General features: G+C 40.9%; 1 long non-coding RNA gene across 1 annotated transcript in view; it reads left to right on the forward strand.

The window, feature by feature from the left end:
- The window catches only part of LOC138983859 (uncharacterized), a 410,309-nt gene that overhangs the window by 171,534 nt on the left and 233,775 nt on the right, over positions 1 to 5,000 (forward strand). The gene's annotated exons all lie outside the window — the stretch shown is intronic.

Genomic DNA, 5,000 nt, shown 5'->3' on the forward strand with positions numbered 1-5,000 from the left:
CCATTAATATGTCCCTCTATAAGTCCTTGTAGAATCTTAATCCACCAATAACTCCCTAACCGTGTGTTTGACTGGTCCCAATTTTTGTAAGGACCGTGTCAGGAATGTATAGAACCTGTTCACCAAGTTTGGTGACGATCGGTCCGTTCATTCTTGAGATCTATATGCGAACACAAACACACAAACAAACAAACACATCGACCGAATCCTATACACACCCCTATACCGGGGGTGTAAAGAAACACGACAGAAAATAGAGACACAATGAAATCCCTTCCGCTGCCCATGAATTACTTCCCACAACCTTTAACAAAATTAATAGAGAGTAAGTACAGTAGAACCCCCATTTTTAAGACCTAAATACAAATGAAAAACCAGGTCTTGAAAAGAAGGGAATCTTAAAGTGGAGGTAAATTTACAAAGATTATGAACAGCACATCTGAAAAATCAAGGTTATATAAAGAGGGAACTCTTAAATCGGAAAGGGGGGGGGGGGGGGTGGGGGGGGGGTCTCAAACGTGAGGTTCCACTGTGAAAAAAGAACTTACTGCGTACTCTAAGTACAGTTGACAGACACTCCTTGCAACTTACTTGACACTTCTACCACCCTGTTGAACTGCTGATAAAACAACAAATTAAAATGAAGAAACTACAGAAAGACGTATGGGGTGGAAGTACCTTTGTGACAAGGTTTTCAACCCTCTACTATTTGCATGGTAAACCTACTGTGATCGGAGTTTAAACTGCTTGTCATCTTGTCTTGCTCAATGTACGCTTGTTTTTACCAGGTCTTCCTTTCTTTCTTTATTTGGTGTTTAACGTCGTTTTCAACCATTCAAGGTTATATCGCGACGACCAGGTCTTCCTGCATTTGCAAGATTATTCGGGTATCTTTTTGCAATCACTGTACCTCAGAATGTTGTCTGTAAATTTCTTGGTAGCCTACGCGCCATATAGTACACAGACACAAGCACACACACCCACGCACGCAACCACGCACACTTGCACGCACGCACGCACGCACGTACGGAATTTTTTAACATACTCGGACGGGGAATCGAGACGAGGGACGTTGTGTATGTGTGTCTGTCAGTCTGTCTGTGTGTATGTATGTGTCGAGCGATTCAGAGAAAAATACTAGGTTGATCTTCGTGAAACTGTACATGAGAGTTCCCGGCTGAGAATGATATCCCCAGACTTTTGTTCTCCATTGGTTCGATAAATGTTTTTGATGACGTCATATTTGCGAAAGTTGAGGCGGCACTGTAACATCCTCATTTTTTGATAAAATTGATTGAAATTTTGGTCAAGCAATCTTCGACGAAGGCCGGACTATGGGATTGCATTTTTGCTTGGAAGCGAAGCAATTTAATTAATGAGTTTAGTCATTTGAAAATTCTAATTAAAATAAAACATTTAGTTATCGATCCAAAAATGATTTCAGCTTATTCTTTATTGTTTCATAATTTCAAAAACATATAGATATGTTATGTTTGGATCAAAAACAAGCCCAGAAAGTAATAGAATACAGACAAGCGCGCTTTCATGTGAAGTGCAATCACTACTGCGCTTTACTGGCTTGTCAATTTCTGTGCGTTTTTAACGTGAAAGTAATAACGATTTCATTGCCGCGGACTTGGTGAAAACAATGCAATGCATTCAATTTCATTCTGTGAATTCGACAGAATGATTGACTAAATATAGTAATTTTGCTTTACGCGACTTGTTTTTTCTTCCGACTGCCCCTTTCCACACCCCCGTGAACACACTCAGCTTTATTTGCACCAGTGTAAATGGAACTGGGATGTTTCAAAAATCTTGTCATATTGCATTTGAGGTCAATATGTAGACCAAGATTTTTGCTGACGAAATCGTTCCATGTTTGAATTGACTACTTTGCACGTGTTTAAGACTTAAAGTGCATATATAAAGTCCCAAATAGAATCAGCATAGCGAGACACATACGTTAAGATAATAACAATAAAATTAAAATTAAACACATCAAAACCAAGGATACGATTCAGACTCTGCATCATCATCATCATCTTTATCATCATCTTCATCAGCGATCATAATCAGCAGCAGCAGCAGCAGCATCACAGTCACTACACCGTCGTTATACATGTATAAGAGAGAGAGAGAGAGAGAGAGAGAGAGAGAGAGAGAGAGAGAGAGAGAGAGAGAGAGAGAGAGAGAGAGAGGAGGGTGGAGAGAGAGAGAGAGAGGAGGGTGGGGGGAGAGAGAGAGAGGAGGGTGGGGAGAGAGAGAGAGAGAGGAGGGTGGGGGGAGAGAGAGAGAGAGAGAGAGAGGAGGGTGGGGAGAAAGAGAGAGAGAGACAGAGAGAGAGAGAGAGTGAGTGAGTATGAGAGTGAAGGAGAGAGAGAGAGAGAGGAGGGTGGAGAGAGAGAGAAAGAGAGAGAGAGAGTGAGTATGAGAGTGAAGGAGAGAGAGAGAGGGGAGGGTGGGGAGAGAGAAAGAGAGAGGGAGTGAGTATGAGAGTGAAGGAGAGAGAGAGAGAAAGGGGTGAAGGGAGGGAGAGAGAGTGAGTGCTGCATATGATACTTCAAAAGCACGTTCATTTAAATGCAGATGAGTGTAGATTTTGATAGAAACTGTGAAATCCAAACCATGAATATTCATGAACATTTCAATGCTATAGATAACATAATTGTCTTATGTTAAGGGCGGAACATGTATACACTTAAAGCAGAGACATGGGGGGGGGGGGGGGGGGAGGCTCAGCAAGCAAAAATTGTTGCAAAAAGTAGGCTGAGTGCTTATGGAAATGTTTACATAAATGCTTGAAGTTTCAATTATTTCGTCAAGTTGTGAAGCGGGATTTCTTTCCAAACACCAGTGTGAATTCTCAGCGAAACCTTCCCTGCTTATGAGATGCTGTTTGCAAAAGGCCAACAGCAAAAGAAGTTTCAAATTTGAAACCGAAAAACTTTGTTTAAGTTTAAAAAGCTGTATGCTTCGTTTTTATTTAGGTGAATGTAGGTTAACCTTAACCTTAACCCTAACCCTCATTTTGAGAAAGAAAACAACTTCTAACTGAGCGATGTTTATTTTCTATTCATCATCTTGTTATCATTGGCCTAGTGGTAAGGCGTCCGCCCCGTGATCGGGAGGTCGTGGGTTCGAACCCCGGCCGGGTCATACCTAAGACTTTAAAATTGGCAATCTAGTGGCTGCTCCGCCTGGCGTCTGGCATTATGGGGTTAGTGCTAGGACTGGTTGGTCCGGTGTCAGAATAATGTGACTGGGTGAGACATGAAGCCTGTGCTGCGACTTCTGTCTTGTGTGTGGCGCACGTTATATGTCAATGCAGCACCGCCCTGATATGGCCCTTCGTGGTCGGCTGGGCGTTAAGCAAACAAACAAACAAAAACAAAAACAAAACAAAATCTTGTTATCACTTGTTCGTCCGTCCACCTCAAAGACACTATAGGTCGACGTTCCATGTGAATGTTTTGTTCGTCTTTGATTGAACGTTCCAGTAATTAACCTTTCTTGATTATTTTTGTTTTTGCATTTTTTAAATGAACTTTTACATAAGGATGGAAGACATCCTAGACAGATCTGAGTTGGTTTTGGTTTTTTTACACACAGGAAGGAGTGTGCTTTAAAGTGAAAAGTGCTCCTGGATCAAAGTTGTGACCTATTTTTACCATCCAGATTGTGAAAGATGTACACACTCCCATTTGTGCAATGAAAAACTCCTCGAGTGTATGCAGAGAAATATGGAACTCCTATGCTAACTGGTGCGGAAGAATACATGGCAAATAAACGAAGGAGAAATGGCTAGGCGAATTTATTATGCTATGACTGTCCTTTTCAAGACTGCATTTTTGGAACACGAGCATAATCGCCCTACAGCTTTTGAAAAACCTGTCCTATCGCAACCACCCGAACAAATGAAAAGAAATATATTTTTAAAATTGATTAGAATTTGCATTATATTATAATTATATTCTGCAATTTTTATAATGGGGGTAAATCAGGTAGGCGTATTTGTCGTGTGTTACTTCCTCTCAAAATAATTTAGATTTATCTGTATTTTCTTTTTTTGTACATAATTATATTATTTCCTCTCATGATACGTTCATTATTTGCCTCTCGTGATAAATCCATTATTCTCTCTCATAATAAACTACATGAATACCCGCTTCGCCGGGTACGGCTTCGCCGGGAAGAAGTCGAGCCGAATACCCGGCTGCGCCTGGGACCCGGCTTTGCCGGCGCACCGCACGAAGGAAGGGAGATAAACGCGCAAAACACTGGAGAAGAGTAAAAATAGTATAACGGGAATATGGATTGAGCGTTGTCGACAGTGACCTTCTAAAAATAGAAACGGGAATATGGATTGACGCCACACGAAGGAAGGGAGATAAACGCTGAAAACACTGGAGAAGATAAGGAAGAGTTACTGGGAATGGATCCAGAGAAAAACCAAAATCGGTTCAGCGCTGCGCGCTGAGAGCACGTGTTGAAATATCTCATCGAGCAGGTTGTGTCCGGGGTGTAGCTGAATATGGCCACCAAATTTGAAACAGATCCATCGAGAACCTTGGGCGTGCATCGCGGACACACACACACACACACACACACACACACACACACACACACAGACACACACACACAGACACAAGTCGTATATATATATATAGATAGATGTATATCTTTTTATATTTTTATTTATACTTGTAGGATAAATTTATATTTATTTCCTCTCATAATAAAAGCGACTGTACATTTTTGTGTGTGGGTTTATTTGCTTTGTGTCCTCTCGCTCCAGTTAGCAAGGACTGAGTTCGATATTATTTTCTCCGTAAACTCGAGATTTTAATTGCAAAATTGGGTGTGTGGTAATTGGGTGTGTGTGCACCTAGCGGTAATATGGTTCATAACGTATACATTCATACAGTTTGTGTAATTCATTCTTCATTTTTAAATTCAAAGCATGCAGCAAGTTTTAAAAAAAATAAAATGTGTTAACA

Source organism: Littorina saxatilis, linkage group LG13 (genome assembly GCF_037325665.1).
Source record: "Littorina saxatilis isolate snail1 linkage group LG13, US_GU_Lsax_2.0, whole genome shotgun sequence".
NCBI lineage: Eukaryota > Metazoa > Mollusca > Gastropoda > Littorinimorpha > Littorinidae > Littorina > Littorina saxatilis.